Source organism: Phodopus roborovskii, unplaced genomic scaffold (genome assembly GCF_943737965.1).
Source record: "Phodopus roborovskii unplaced genomic scaffold, PHOROB, whole genome shotgun sequence".
In the NCBI taxonomy this organism is placed as follows: Eukaryota; Metazoa; Chordata; class Mammalia; order Rodentia; family Cricetidae; genus Phodopus; species Phodopus roborovskii.
In genome coordinates, this window is record NW_026126447.1 from 34,348,445 (window position 1) to 34,365,917 (window position 17,473).

The following is a 17,473-nucleotide window of genomic DNA, read 5'->3' on the forward strand; positions in this document are numbered from 1 at the left end:
ATTTCTCCAGGACAAGGCTCTGAGTGCACTCAAGAGGCACTCTGCTATGTCTTCACATAATTAGTCAGCTGAAGAATGCTTTATCAAGCAGCCTACATAGCTCCAAAGATCAATGGGACCAGTTCAGCCTAGGGCACAGATAGCTGGAGATGAGTGAGTGAAAAAGCATGGTGGGAGCTGCAGATCTTCCCATAAATGAATACTGGTCCAGGATTTCTGTCTTTATATACATCAGATGTTCTAGCTATCTGTAGTGATGAGCAAGAAGACCATTTAGCGGCTAGCTGCTGGGCAAATGACTTTACAAGGCATATGGATGGATACACAATATATCGATTAGAACCTCCTTATGTTAAGATGTGGCATGTAGAACCTTGTATTTCAAAAGTGTTTTAAGTATCATAAAACTAACTCCTGAGAGCTGGAGAGATGGGTGAGTGGTGAAGGGTACTTGCTGCTCTTCTACAGGGTACCAGTTCACTTCCCAGCATAAGTTTTCCATCAGCTCACAACCATCCACAACTCCAATTCTAGGGGTTATGACCCCTTCTGGCTTCTTCTGGTACTGCTCACGTGCACGCGCGCACGTGCCTGTGCATGCACACACACACACATACACCCACAGTTAATAAAACTGAGTAAATAAATGTTTGCTTCATTTGCCTCTGCAGCATCAAATTTTTCTAATGGTTTTATACAATGACTTGGTTTTTAAAATTATATACTTCTGTCCGTGAAGGTCCTTGCTGCTTAGTTCCATTAAGGATTTGAGGACATCATCATCAAAAGTCTTGTTGTAAGTAGCCACTTAAAGCATTGTATTTGTTGGTAAAGACTCCTCAATGGATTATAACACTTGACATTCTCACTTGAATTTTGAAGTGATTGTACTTAGAACTTTAATATAAATGTGATGTTTACTATATTTTTTCAAAATTTGCACTTTTATTTGCCCTGTAAGATAATGATTTTTTCCCACTGAGTATTTTTTCTAATGCTCCTAAATCCTCTGCAATTTTCTTCCTGCCCTTCATTTTCTGCAGATGCAAATGTTGACTAGATGGTTGAGTGCAGTGTCCTAGGGCAGTCTCTCTCTCTCTCTCTCTCTCTCTCTCTTCCTCTTCCTTTCCCTCTCTCTCCCTCCCTCTCCCTCTTACACTCCCCTCTTCCCCTCCCCCTATACCTACCTCTCTCCCTGCCCCCTCCCCTCTCTCTGGGAGCATTTGATGATGTATAGAGACATTTTGGATACCACCTCAGAGGAGCAGTTTACTAACATGCAACAGGAGGAGACCAGGAATGCTGATAAACTGGCCACACTGCACAGGAAACACTCTCCACATTCTCCCAGAAAGCATCAAATACCCCCAAATGGCAGCAGTGGCGATGGAACCCTGTTGTAGTCTCCTTTCATTCTAGTGTTCTTGTTCTGAATTGTGAGTTTTCTTGGGGCTCAGAGGAGGAGATGCAGGGCAGTTGTGGGCATGACCAGGAAAGCATAATTCTCACAGTAGGTGAGCAAAAGGCAGGAAGGACTTCCTCTGGGCTCTAGAAACCACATTTTGGCCAGAAGCCTGTCACACAGCCCTTGGAAGCCTTAATGACACCTCAGTATCCCTGTGACCATCTTCTCTTCCTCCCTTGCCACTTGTCTCAATATTCCATAGTCTGAAATGGAGCATCGTGTCACATGCCTGTGATCTCCCCACAGACTACACAACCGGGGCTGCGTAGCAAGATTCTCACTTAAAAAGAAAAAAAAAATAGCCATATTCAACAAATTCCCTCCCCTTGCCCCTGACTCAGGATCCTGTGATTTGTGACTAGCTTGACTACTATGGGTCTCTCCCAAAACAACTGAACATCTCATCAGTCATTCACTACTTCCTGCCCAACAATTCCCTTTGAAATCAAAACTATCCTTCCTTTCGGCATTAATGTCTCACCTCCAATATTAAACAAGCCTTCCCCATCCTCTCTGATATCCCTGTTCTCTCGGGTTTGTTGGCCTACTTGTTGGTTTGCACTTCATAATGGTTCCAGAAGTTGGTGATTAAGCCATCCAAGTAGCCATACTACTTTATCACTATGGCTCCAAACCACTCTCCAATAATTTGTACAACTGATTCACATCTGTTACCTTGTCTCAGCAGAAGGTTCAGTGGAATGCTAGATTCTTCTGTTTTTTACTGGGGTTTAACAGTGAATTCTACTAATAGCAGTGCTTGCGTAGGGGAAAGATCAACATTGCCAATGTTTTCCCTGTTATGTTTAAGAGAAAAGTTCTATGACAAAGGCTTCACCTTGTTCCAATGTCCAAGAGCAGTAGCAACTAGACGGCTTTTGGAATTCTTTCCAACTCTAAAAGTCAGGAGAAAAAAAAAACATTGAAGCAAATGGTTTAGTGTTAAGAAACACACACTTCTATGGCATTGACTCACTGTTGAATGAGGAAGTGCATTTTTACAGTTCAAGTCAGGAAATAGTTTACATCCTCTATAGTGTTTAGAGTCCCTGTAAGATTATGGGCATTGATGTGATCTCTGATAGCACTTTAGTGTTAGTGAAACCAGCTCATTAGTTTATTTAGGAAATATATATTGAGGCTATTTAGTACAAAATCATTATCTCTGTTTTGAGGATGGGAAACTGAGGCACTTGCTGATCATATGAACATGAACATATCATGACAACCTAGTGATTTGGAACTAGGAAGAAGGCAAAGGGCTGAAGGGAATAGAAGAGCAATGTCAGAAAAATCCCTAATCTTCGGTTTTACTAGTAAAATTTCTGAATAAATGCCTTTGTGAATAAAAAAAATGCAATTGCCTTTAAAATTGAAGCATTGGTATTATTAAGAAAAAGTTCAACATTTAATCATAGAGAGAGGGGTCCCATTGGCAGTTTATGGCTGGAGGAGGGGTGTCATGTCTACCCACTGAAAAGTGGCCATGTTTCTATAAATAACCCCCATCTCATGCTCACACAAGTGACTCGAATGACAGCCTCAGAGGCTTATCATCCATTATCATCATGCCAGAGAGCATGGAGTGGAGGCACACGTGATACTGAAACAGCAGCTAAGAGCTATGTCCTAATCCTCAGGCAGCAGGCAGGAAGAGGGGCTGAGCCTGCCATGGGCTTTTGAAACCTCAAAGTCCACCCCAAGTGACACACTACTTCCAATAAGATCACACCTCCTAATCCTTCTAACCCTTTTAAATAGTTCCATTTCCTGGTGACTAAGCATATACAAGAGCCATTCTCATTAAAACCACTGCATTACATGCCTCTCTAATACCTGTTGGAAACAGAAGCAAACACCCACAACTAAATACTGAGCCGAACTAGAATCCAGATGCAGAGGGAGAGGACAAGACCATGCTGCAGAAACACATAGAGACAGCTGACCTGAACAAGGAGGAGCTAACGGGCCCCCAGACTAATAGCTGAGAATCCAGCATGGGTCTGACTCAGACCCCCTGAACATGGGTCTCAGCTAGAAGGACTGAGCAGTCTAAGGGACCTCAGACAGTGGAACTAGGATGTATCCCTGGTGCACAGAAGGACCTTGCAGGTACATCCCCCATGGAGGGATACTCCCTTAACCTAGAGACAGGAGAGAAGTCCTAGTCCCTACTTCAAATGACTTGACAGATTTAGATGACCACTCCTGGATGGCATCACCCTACATGTGGAGTGGGGGAGGGGGTGGGAGGGGAAGTTGGGATGCATGTGAGGGGGGAGAGAGGGAAAAAGGGAGAGAAGGAAGGGGGAAGGAGGAAGGAAGGGAAGGAGAGGGAACTGGGATCAATATGTAAAACAATAATAGAAAAAAGATGCATTCTGCTATTGTTGGACATGAGAATGGCCCGAAACCTAGTCATTGTGAATACAACCATGTTTCAGTAAGCATTTATGGGCAATTATCTCCATGATGCATTGACTTAGAATCTTTTGGATGAATACTCACATGCAGTCATATAGCAAATCCATTTAAAAATTTTTTTGAGGAAACTCCATAATGATTTCTGTAGTGGTTAGTCTGCCTACACCCTTTCCAGCATTTGTTACTTTCTGAATGATTACCAGTAGATAGATTCTCAATGCAGATTTAGTTTGCATTTCTATAATGGCTAATGAGGTTAGACATCATCTCATGTTTCTTTAGACATTGTGTTTCATCTTTTTAGGACAATCTGCTCCTATCATGATTTCTTTTCTTATTCTAGATATTAAGTCTCTGTCAGAATACAGCTATATAAGATTTTTTTCTACCATTCTATGGACTACACATTCATCCAATTAGTTGTTTTCTTTGCTGTACAAAGCTTTTACATTTATCTTTATAAGGCCTCTTTTTACATTTACGTTTTATAAGGCCCTGTTTCTTGAGTACCTGTGACTTTTCAGAAAGTTCTTGCCTATGCCTATATCTTGAAATGTTTAATATTTTTCCTCCAACGGTTTAAGATCATACAGTAAAGTATTTGATCCATTTGGAGTTGATGCTTACTTATTTAAGGTTTACTTTATTTTTGTTGTTTTTATGTGTGGGTATCTATGTGTGCTCATGTACATCTCCCAGAGGTGGAGTTAAGGCAGTTTTGAACTATCAACACGGGCTCTGGGAAACAAAATCAGCTATCCTGTAAGAGCAAAGCATGATCTTAACCACTGAGCCAATTTTCCAGTCCCAACAACTTATTTCATACAAGGAGAGAGATGGAGATGTAGTTGCATTCTTCTGCCTGTACATCCCCGGTTTCCTAACGTACTTATTAAAGAGCCTTTCTTTTGTCCAATCCTTGGCAGCTGTAGCTACATGGCTTTGTCTTGTTGTTCTGTTCTATTTCACTGATCTAGATGCTTGTGTCAGTGTCATACTGTTTTTATTACTATAGCTCTGTAGAATGACTTGAAACCAGGCTTGATAATATCTCTATATTAATCTCTTTGCTTAGGATTGTTTGGGATACCTGTTGCCTTTTGAATTCTGTTAAGAATTTTAAGATTTTGTTTTGTTAAATCCATATACTGCTTTTGGTAGAATAGCCATTTTCCCAATATTAAATTTCCAATTCCTGAGTATGGAATGTCTTTACATTTTATTGTGTCTTCTCCAATTTCTGTCTGAGTTTTGAAGTTTTCATTATAGAGATGACTGACTTGTTTATCACGATTTATTACAAAGTACCTTTAAAGGCAATTATGAATGGAATTGGCTTCCTGCTAGCGTGACCATTTTGTTAATGGTCACATTGAACAACAGCAGGGATGCCTGGGGAAAAATGATGACTATATCCACAGAATGGGTCATCCATCCTGTTTACTTCATTATGTAACTCCTCCTTTGTTAAGGTTAGCTTTTGATGAGCATTTATAGGAGACACAACCTTCTTTACATCTACCCATTTGAAGACATCCCTCCATATATCTTTTCCATAAATGTCTTTCTTACCTATTTTCCAATCATTCTCCTTCAAAGTTCTTGGCTTCCAAATTCATTGGCTATATAGCCCATGATTGTATATAACCAGCATACAATCACACACCTGAATGGTTTTTTTTTCCTTTAAAACATGTAACCATTCACATTGCTCAAAGTCTTGCTCACTGTGAAGATTTCCTTTCAACATCGTCCTTCAGGAGTATCCCCTTATGGGTTGTGTCTGTGTATCATGTGGAATTATTAGTAAATTTTACCTTAAGATTCTCTTCCTCAGTCAACTTATAGGGCACATCCCATGAGGCCATAGGTTCATGCTTGTGGGTAGGAGACACTTCAAGAGGAATAGGATACACAGGCACCAGGGAAACATTTCCATGTAACTTACTTGTACTGTTCGTATACAGCAGTTCAGGTTAAATAATAATTGTTGGTCCATCTCCAAGCCTCCGGTATCCACTAAAGCCGAATAGCAAGACAAGGGTTGTCTATGAAATGTAGAATAGTTGTCTGCAGATGACAACAGGATCTCTCTCCAAAACACCAAGGGTTTTCACCTTGATTCACATACAGGGCCTTGCCATAGCATCCAAACATCATCTTAGTTTGCACTAATAGCTCAGTTACTATTGGGTCTGTTGGCTCATGTGACTCAAATGACTGAGAGCATTCTGCATGGTATCCCGAATGTGTTGACAAGCCTTTTCCTGTTCTGAACATACTCAAAACTAACAGCTTTCCAAGTCATGTAGTATATAAGCCAGAATAACACATCTAAGTGAGGAATGTGCTGCTTCTAAAATCTTGATGGTGGGAGTAGACAATAGTATCAACATATTTTTCACCTCATATACATATATTACTGGATATCTAGACATTTTAGTAATGTAGATGGCTCTTGAATTTTGGCTGGAATTATATATCATTCTTCAGTTCACAAAAAGTCCAGAGTGGTAGCTACTTCCAACTCATTTGGTCTACTCAGAATAATGTAAACAGTGTAAAGGTCTACTGTGATACTATGTGGAAAAGAGAAGCTCTCAAGATTTCTGTGAACTAAGTTATAACACTGGACTGGAGAATTAATGTCACCTCAAGGTGAAAGAATAGAGATGTAATGCTGTCCTTGATAAATGCAAGATAATTTCTTGGAGGTCAATAGTGGCATAAAGGGCACCAGGAGACATGATAATCTGCTCAAATAAGGAAACTACATCTGATACAGCAGCTGTTATCAGAGTCATTACCTGATAATCAACTGTCATTCTCCATGATCTATCTGTCTTCCACACGCCAAACAGGAGAGGTAAAAGGAGGTATAGTAGAAATCACCATGGCTACATGTTTCAAGTGTTTGTTAGTAGCACTAATGTCTGGAATCCCTGTAGGTATTGGCTTGGGTTCACGGTCTTTCATGCAAGAGGAAGTTCTAATGGCTTCCATTGACTTTCAACCCTGATTCCACAGGTGAGTGAGCCCAATGTTTCTTTTCTGCCAATACCTATCACAAGTATGCATTCTAGACTGGGGAAATAACCAGAGGATGAGTATGGGTTCTTACCAGACCCCCATGACTCAGATTTTGACTAAAGTCCATTGAACATCTGACCTGCTTAAGTTCTTAACTGGAAGACCACAGTGTTTTGTAGGAAATCCCAGAATCAATGCCAATGAAGACCTTATGCTAATCAGGTCCCCAGTGGTCTTATTCCTTTTCCACATGTAAAGTTATCCTAGAAAAAGGCTTTATGGTGCTTTGGTTATAAATTAATAGTATAACTTATAGAAATTGTAACAAGGTCCCTTTTCAAAGAGACATGCTCTGCTCTTCATTCAAATGGTTCTGAGCCTGTAAACTTATTCAAATCAGGAAATTAGTTGTGGAGCCATGATTTCCTGTGGCTATAATTCAAGGTAGCCTTTGACATGCTATAATTTAATCAAGCAAGAACTAACTAACTTAGGAGGCTTCCATTCTATTTCACTTCTGAGAACACTGTGACTAATTAGTGCCAAAGATATACACATGTCAAACCATTATGAATGTCATTTTACCTATGTTGCCATTACATTTACTTTGCCTTTGAGGTCCTGAAGTGCCACTCGGCCCTTGCTCAGCTAGGCTCCTAATAGCCCCATGTCATTAAATTATCCAAATAAGTAGCTGCAGCTCCCAGTAGAAAATTTGACATAGGTAGAAAAAGTAATAACTAGTAGTGAGATCTTCAGACACCCTGGTGCTCATCTTATGAGTTTATTTCTTTTTTAAAATTTCAACACTGTTCAGGTAATAATTTTGTCAGTTTCTTCTCTATTCCTTTTTTTAAAATTTTTTTTGAATCTCTGTGCATGTGTGTTGTGCTGTGTAATTGTTTTCTGCAAAACCAAAACATTCTATCCTTCAGGAAAGCTCCCTAAGCTAGAAAGCAAACAACTAAAAATACCTCAGGAAATCCCTGAAACTGAACAGACTCACTAGGCCCTTCCTTCCAAGAATAAGCTGCTGAGAGTCCATCTCAGACAAGATAAGCTGCAAAGAAGACAGACCAGAGCAGCAGCTGGAAGAAGCTGAAAACAGCCAAGCTGCCTGGAACAGATTTAGATCAACTGAATCACTTGGAACGAACATTCTGCAACAGTTGAGCTGCTTGTAGCCTATGCAGTATGCTCCAAATTCCCAGCTTCCCTGATATATCACACATGCTGTGTGGCTTCACTAAGCTTTGGTGATGCAGGTGTCTTTGAGTCATTTCTGCTCCTGTAAGTAACCCCTCATTCATATTCCTACAAAATTCATTGGTTCACCAAGTTGGGCTTTGGTGGTATCAATACTTTCATTTGTCATGGACTGCCTATCTGTGATGAGTAGACATATGTGCTGTGTCTCCCCAGGAAAAGTTTAACACATAACATAGCATGCACACAGTTGTATGCAGGCTAGATGTCAACCTTGCGTAGTATTCTTCCAGTGCTATTAACATTGTTTTTTAATAGTAAGTATCTTGGCCAGCCTAGAACTCTTTGATTAGAATAGGCTGGCTAGCCAATACACAGTTGCAATCTGCCTGCCTCTGTCTCCCCAGTGCTGAGATTACAAGTGTGTGCCATGACATCCTTAAAAATAAATGGTTGGTGATTAAATACAACTCTTCATATATTCATGCCAAGCGCTTTCCTGACTGACCCATCTCCAAGCCCATAAATCTGTTTTCTGTAGTATTGTTGAAGACGTATCATTTGGACCTTTCTACTGTGGAGTACAGGCTTCACACAGCAAGTCTATTCTACCATTCTAAGGCTTCTGATCTTTTGAATCCCACAAGCAACCTTAAGTCAGGAGATATCAGGCATCTTCAATTCTTTCATAGTAGGCCATCTTTTGATGCAGTCTTTAGCTAACCAGTCACATAAACTGTTAGCATCTTTTAAAACTATGTGAGTTGCCAAAATCTCTATCTTGTGGACCCAAATCAATAAATGGATTCAGTTTTGTGTTTCTTCCATCATTCTGTACCCTTAATATCCATCTGCACACATATTCTCCAAATGTCTGCTTCTGTTAATTAGGAAACTCAAGTTATTTAGGGGTATAGTACATCTCTTCATTGCTCACACTCTGTATCTTACTTCCAGGGCCCCAATGAACCTTAAATCTGGTTATAGAACTAAAGGCAAAGATAAGTTGTGAAAATGGGTCTTTGATGGGGCATAAGCATTTCCGACAAAAACCAAACAAGAGTGACTGCAGCCTGGTCCCATTAATACCTTCAGGAAGCCTTTCAAACCAGCTGATGTTAGGGTTCTTCCAAATTGTCCTAGCATCTTATCCTGTCTACTTTCAAAGCATTTATAGATGACCTGATAGCTCTCCAATTATATATCGTCTTCTCATCTACTTAGATTTTATGCAGAGCTCTCTATGTTCCCAGGGTCAGCACACAATGGACTCTCAGAACACACTTGTTGCATATTTTCTATCATCACTCCCATCACACTTGCCTTCAGCCCCCTTCTCTGTGCATTTTGTTCCTGTCTCTGTGCACAGCCTGCCCTAGGTTGATGCTTTCTCACTTGAGAGCTTTGACATTCGGTATCTCCATGCATTCTTCCTCTAGCTCACCATAAGAATAAGACTTTAAATATATATATATATATATATATATATATATATATATTTACTTTTATTTCCATGTTGTCTCTGGGTCTCTCCACCCCTTCTTTAGAAGCCCTTGTCTGGTGTGGTGACATAATTTGAGCGAGGAAGCCAGAGCTCAGAGAAACAGCAAGAAGACAGTACCAGAAGAAGAAGAGGAGGAGGAAGGAAGAAAGGAAGGAAGAAAGGAAGAGAGAACGAAAGAGAAAAAGAAGAGGGTCTGCAGGCGAGCAAGGATATACAGCGTGCTGATTTCAGGCTGGTCTAGAAGCCCATAGTCTCATGGTATGCACATGGGTAGACAGTGAAAAATTCAATCATGAAAACTAGTGGACCTAGAACTAAGAATGTAAGTGCTGGAAGGAGCACCAGGGTAACTAAACAATGTAGCTTGCTTCATTTTCTTCTACTGAAGGGTTACATTCCCAAGAAGAAAACCAGAACAGACCCCATCACAGCATGGAGCTGAATTGCTTAAAATCATTGGAAGAGGTAGTTCTGCTTTCACATACATGTCATCCAACCACACACACACACACACACACACACACACACACACACACACACACCATGCTCTCATCCCACCTACACATGCGCACCCAACACTCACACCACACACATACACATCACAAACACCACACATATACTCACATTCACTTTCACACATACACAATTCAACATTCACATATTGCACTTACATACCATATCCATATACACACATATACATACACCACACACATATCATACATATATACATATGGACATATCACACATCACACCATTCTCACACTTCCCACACATATACACCATATTCATACACCACACACACCATACTCACCCCATGTGCCCATACTCACATATCACACATCTACACATGTACACCTCATACACACACACACACACACACACTCACCTCCACCACCACCACCACCAACAACAACCCCAACACCTTGGTGGCTAGAATGGTCTCTGAAGATTCCTTGGGTCATTGACAAACAGTAACACAATCTGATAATCACAGCCAGTTTGAATATTTCTACGCCAGGAAAATCATACAGGGATTTATTAGGAGGGGACCTAAATTTCAGAGTCACTGGTTTCCTTCTTTTCCTATTAATTAATCTCTACTGAGACCCCTGATCAAAACATCAAAAATGTCTACAAATGTAGCTGCTTTCCTAGTGTTGGTATATAGACACCATCTCAGTAAGGGTCCAACTTTAGAAGAAGTGTTGCTGGAATAATCATCACCTTTGACAACGGATCTAGCTTTTCTCAGAAAAAAAAAAAAAAGAAGAAGAGGAAGAAGTTGTGTAGCACCCAGACTGGGGTGGTATTTAAAAACGAACAGCATGGTGAAATGAGTCTTCTGATTAGCAGGCCAGAAAGCAAGGAAGCCATGTTTGTGTGTACATGAGTGGTTTTATAGCACCATCAAGTGGCAGGTCAGCAACACTGCACCCCAATCTAAAAAAAAAACAAACTAAAATATAAAAACTAACTAAAACCAATTCTTGTATATTGTCTTTATTTTAATACAACCATTATATGTTTACTTAAAGGTCTTAATAATTCTCAATATAAACCAGGAGTTGGCAGCATGGCAAATATTAATTACAAAAGTCTGTGTGCTGAATTCATAATGATCTTCTCTGCTCCTCGGGTATCTTACAAGAAAGCCAATACCACTGTCCTCAAAATCAAGAATACAGGTCCCTCTCGTTCATTCATCTACAATGCAAAGTGGCCTCATCTTCTCAGAGCCTGGAAAACACAAACTTAAATCCTAGTTCCCCTGTGTGGATATTTCTGGGGAGCGAGAAGGGCTTTGCAAAATCTTCCTGGATGATAAACACTCCAGCTGACAGCAGTCTGAGAATGCAAATTCCCAAGTGCTAGGTTTGGGTCATTCTCATCAACTGTTCACTTTTTTCTTTTCCTTTTGTTTACCCTTTATCTGGCAGTAGGGATCAGACCTATGGCTTTGAGCATGCTAGGCTAGTGCTCTGCCACTGAGCTGTGTACAGGATTTGGAGTTTTTGAGTCAAGGTGTTGATATGAGGTTCAGGCTGTCGCTGAACTCATGCAACCCAAAATGGACTCAAACTGGCAATCCTCCTGCCTTAGCCTCTCAATACTAGGATTACAGGCATATGCCATTATGTATGACTCCCATGTACTGTTGAAGAAAATATCCTGTGATTAAAAGGTACTGTGATATCTGAAGAGCCACCATATGTCCAAGACTCAAAAGACCACTGGATCAATAATTCAATTTTGTTTTCTTCCTGTTTATTGTGATTCTACTTTGTAGGTGTCTACCAAACTTGAGATGGCTAGGATCACAGTTTGTACCTAAAATATGGAAATGGTACCCTTGCCTGACATCCAAAGTGACCTGTACTTGCCAAGCAGCCAGCTATGAGGTCAGCTTTCTTTCTCACTCTGATTCACAAACTACCAGCTAAGACTAAGGAATGTCTTGGTTTTCAGCACAAAGTCTTAATTATTTCTTTGTTTTTCAATTGCTGAAGTAACATGGAAGAATTATTTTATCCCTCTATTCTTTACTTCTTTTACTGAAAAAGTAGAGTATAGAGAGATATATGTTACCCGTCTGGAAAATGGAGGCAAAATTCTTTAGAATTCTACCAAAATTCTTAGCTTTTAACTCGTCAAAGGAGTATATAGATTACAACAACTTCCAGGAAAATGGCGTAGCAGTTACTCTATAGGAACCCCCAGATAAAATACCACCAGATGATTAGCTATGTTGACATAATAGACACAATTGTAATGCATTGATGCATTTATGGAAATGAAGGATTATGTGAAATCTATGAACTAAATGGTGACAGTAACAGATTAATGCCTAAAACAGGAGCAGTAGTAAGGAGTGAGCCCGGGAGCTCTGGACTGCCTGTAAAGAAATAATAATACCACTGCAGTTGGCACCCACCTAGAGTCTTAGGTCATTACGTGTTCTATTCAATAATATAGCTAACAACTTAAAAAAATAAGCAAACACAAGGAATGAGTGAGAGAAAAGAAACAAATGAAAATATAGACAATTTCCAAAAATTCAGATATTAGAATGACCCCATAAAGAATTCAAAAGTAGCTGGGTGGTGGTGGTGCACCCCTTTAATTCCAGAACTCAGGAAGCAGGGGCAAGTGGATCTCTGTGAGTCTAAGGCTAGCCTGATCCACAGAGTAATTTCCAGGACAGCCAGACCTAGACAGAGAAACCCTGTCTTGACATAACCAAAAAAAAAAAAAAAGTCCTGTGTAGAGGGAAAAAAGACAGAAAAGAGTATATACAAACTAGTAATAAAACAAACAAGAGTATACAAAAACTGCCAAGACAAATTTTAGAAAGAAGAACATGAGATTATAGATACACACAAATTGTGATGAGTGAACGAAATGGCAAATGCAGCAGAGCTGAAGACACAATCAGAGAATTGGAAACTAGAACTTGAAGGAGCTACCTCTCATGAAGCCCAATGGTATAGGGATAAAAAGGCTCTCTCAAGCCAGGTGGTGGTAGTGCAAGCCTTTAATCCCAGCACTCAGGAGGCAGATGCAGGCTGATCTCTGTGAGTTTGACACCAGCCTGGTTTACAAGAGCTACTTCCAGGACAGGCTCCAAAGTCACAGAGAAACCCTGTCTTGGGAAAAAGGAAGGAAGGAAGGAAGGAAGGAAGGAAGGAAGGAAAGAAGGAAGGAAGGAAGGCTCTCTCTGGACCCTCCAAAGACTCCATAATAGAGTCTGTAGAGTATATCGCCACTAAAGTATGTGCAATATTCATGAGAGTATGTAAATTATGAGACTCAAAGAAGTAATGCACAGCATGACTGAAGTTTTTATAACATCCCCAGCTACCAAGAAAAAGGAGCTTGGGCCTTCTAGGGGAGAAATAAACATGCAAGTGCATGGCAAGGCAGTGAGATAAGTAAAGGTTGTCTTGCTATACAAATAAGACGGCAATAAAGCCTGCCTCAGAGAAGCCCTCAGATGAACACTCAGTAGCCTGTAACAATGTGGTATTGGCCTTCTTCTGTGAATTCAACTCCTCTGATGAGGGAGATGCTGAAGAGGGTTTTGTTTTGTTTTTAAGGCCATGCTGTTCCTTCACAGAGATGTATCTTACGACAGACATTTAGAGAGGGCACCCTCTTCAGATTCAGCGCCTGTCATCTAGGGACAGGAAAGTTAGGGGATCAGAGAGACCGACATCATCCTCTGCTGAAAACAGTCATTATATCAAAGTGCATGCTTTGAAGTTGCATTCCATGCTTTGGGCATTCTGGGCTCCAACAATTACACATATGAATATATGATTAAGAGACATAGATAGTAGGAACAAATCTGAGCACAGTTGGAGCCATACCAGTAGAAGATGGTGCACAAGTGTAGAGACCTTGTGACAGAGATTAAGGAGCTGACTGTTAAGATGCTGACTGCTCAACAATAAGCTGGCATAATGATGGCAATGGCAATGAACGGGGAACTCCGAGTTTGACAGGTGTTTTCTATGTTTTTAAAGCAGATTCTACAAAATGTAGAGCTGAACAAGCATCAGATGAAGCTAATATGCAAGTGAGATCTTTGAATATGTTTAAAACGTAGAAGTTGCTAGACTAGTCTTTTCAGGGGAGGGCAAAGGAAATGTAAAAATATACAGCCAATAGTGGTAGGCTCTAGAATATAGCATCACAAGTTCCTGGTACATTTTAGTCCTTGTTTTCAAAACTCTACATGAACAGGTGACAGTATACATTGTGTGGGATTATGGGTTAATATATAATATAATATATAATGTATTAATATAATAATAAAGTTTTTATAAACTTTAGCTGAGTTATGGAATTAAATAAACATAAAGCATGTTGAAAGAAGAAATACAAAATTAATTATATAAACAGGAGTCCCATATTAGCATGGGACTCAGGAAAAGCCAGATTAACTGGGCAGTCAGGCTCTGGAGGTGGTGGGATCAGATTGTAAGCACACTAGGAGGTGAGATGAGCAAACACACAGTGAATAAAGATTGACCTGTTGGCAGGCAGATAAGAGTCCACAGGGCGATAAACACCCTCTGAGGATCAGTTCTTCCCAGCAAGTGTCTGTAACTATAAAATATCCTTTATAGGTGGGGAGTCATTTTATAACCACTATGTCTATAATTTCTGAAAATAAATACCCAATAATATGTCAATGAGCAATGTTAAGGGCAATAAATCCTGAGCTTCAACAGTTTCTTAAAGGTACTGTAACAAAATGCCACAAGCTCATTAGTTTAACATGGTAGAAAGCTATGGTATCTCATTGAGGATAGAAACCCCAAGTCAAGATGTGAGCAGACCATTTGCTCCCTGTCAGCAACAGGGGAGAGTACCTTCTGTGTTCTCTTCCTGATTTCTGGTAATACTAGAAATTCCCATCACTCTGACCTCTGCCTCTGTCATCATGTTGCTTTCTCCCTATGAGTATGTGTGGTGATTTGAAAAAACCATGGCCCTCAAATGGAGTGGCACTAATTAGGGGAGTGGACTTTTTGGAGTGGGTGTGGTCTTGTTGGAGGAAGTGCGTCACTATGAAGATGGGCTTTGAGGTCTCATATGTGCTCAAACCATGCCCAGTGAAACAGTCCACTTCCTGTTGCCAGCACCATGTCTGCCTGCACAATGCCATGTCCCACCATGATGGGAATGAACTGAATTTCTGAACTGTAAGTGAGCCATCCTAATTAAATGTCTTTCTTTGTAAGAGTAGCTGTGGTCATGTGTTTCCTCACAGCAACAGAAACCCTAACTAGGACAGTTTATCTCTGTGCTTAAGCTCATCTTAAAGTGCAAGAGCCACATTGGTTCCATCTTACTCTATTATAAACACATTTTAGCCGATTACATTTGCAACAACTCTCTTTTCCAAAACAAGGGCACACTCAAGGCACAGGGAAGTGTGTGGATTGAGACACTATCCAATCTAGGGCTTTGGGTTTATATCTTAACTCAGCTACTAATTAACTGTGTAATCTCAAGCAAGCTGCTGGCTCTGCCTGAGAAGTTCTTTTCTGTCAATAAATGAGGGCAAGAATATTAACCTTCCAGGTCTTTTTATAAAGATCCATGGTAGGATAGTGTGTGCCTGGTGTAGAGAAATTCTTTCTATAGAAAAATAGTTAATGTTAACTAATAAAGGGAGGAAAAAAGAAGATCATGTAGGTCTGAACCAAAATTTGCCATTTAAACAAAGAATTCAAGCAGCATAATAGTATCATTCTTTTGTATCTCATATTATACTTAGTACCTAGTTAAACTTCTGACTTAGCTCAGGGGACACTGATACAAGTGATAGATATAAGTCTATACCAGTCTCATGCTAAGAAGACATGCGTTATGTTTCCTAAGACTGCCTGTCTAATCAAAAAGTATTTGTTGCTATCTTCTCCATTCATTTCCTTTCATGTGCAAGCCAGACTTTCCAGATAAAAGTCCTTTTAACTTGATCCCAAATATTTCCACATCTTTCTTCTCAGTAAAAGAGAGATGTAAGACCTACTTGGCAGAAAGCAGTTGCCTTGTCATCATAACTGAACTTCCTTCCTTAAGGTTGTGTGGCATGCATTCAGGGATATGCTATGTTCAGAGGCTGTGATTGACTTCCTAGAAGAATTGCTAGTTGGCTTTCTCATTTTTGTGATTAAATCCTGACAAGAAGCAAATTAAGGGAGGGAAGGTATATTTTGACTCACAATTAAGGGACTATAGTTCATCATGGCAAGGAAGGCGTGGCAAAAAGAAGCTGCTTGCTCACATCTCAGTGGGTTAGCAAGCAGGAAGAGGGAAGGCCAGTATTCACCCTTTTCATCCAGTCAGAGACCATTTCCTATGGGTTAATGCCACCAATATTCAGAGGGATTCTTTCTACCCAGTTAATTCTTTCTGAAAATGCCCTCCCAGACATATCCAAAGATGTACTTCACTAATGTTCTCAACAAAGGTACTAATGCTTGTGGGCATTTCTTAATCCAATTACGCTGACAATCAATGTGGAACACCATAGAAACCATTCACATTTTAGGATGCAATTGCAAATTAGAGACTCAGGAGGTTAAGAATTTCTGAAAGAGGCTGAGGACAATTACAGAGACCGGTTCACTGTAGAGTATGATTTTTATTAGGAGAGAGAAGCAAGGGATGAGAACTTTGGAGAGAAAATATTTTTCACCCAAAGAAAAGAAAACCCCAGGAGCAAGATCTGCACTATTAATACTCCCATAATGTTCAAGTGTCCCTATAGAAATGTCCATGTGGATTTATGCATTCATATGTTTACAGAATGTGTAAGCAGGATATAAACACAGATATAAAGTCTGTGCTCACCATCTCATCATCTAACTCATTTCTTAGCTTTGTGATTTGGGGGCAAGAAACATAGTCTCAGTGGGACTCAGGCAGGAACCATAGCAGCCTCTGTAGTTGCTTCAAGAATTGATTTTTTTGCTATGCACTTGACACCTAAAATTTGCTTTACCCATAGATCATCTTAAAAAATTTCAGCTCATTAATTCACAGTTTTAAGTCAAGACATAATACTACAGTTATATTGTCTCATCAGAATCACATTATGTATTTTGGTGTGACCTAATAGAAGGAGGCTTCCTCCAACACCTGTGACTTGAGGTTTCACCTTATGAGCTTGTATCCAGGGCAGCTCATGATCCACCCCAAGGTAAAACAAGGAGATATATATATATATATATTACTCAAAGTGACCAGATGTACCACTGGACTATAAACACCTGCAGGGACTAATTGCATCCTAAGGCATTAGCATTGTCTTAATTGCTGCTCTAAATATG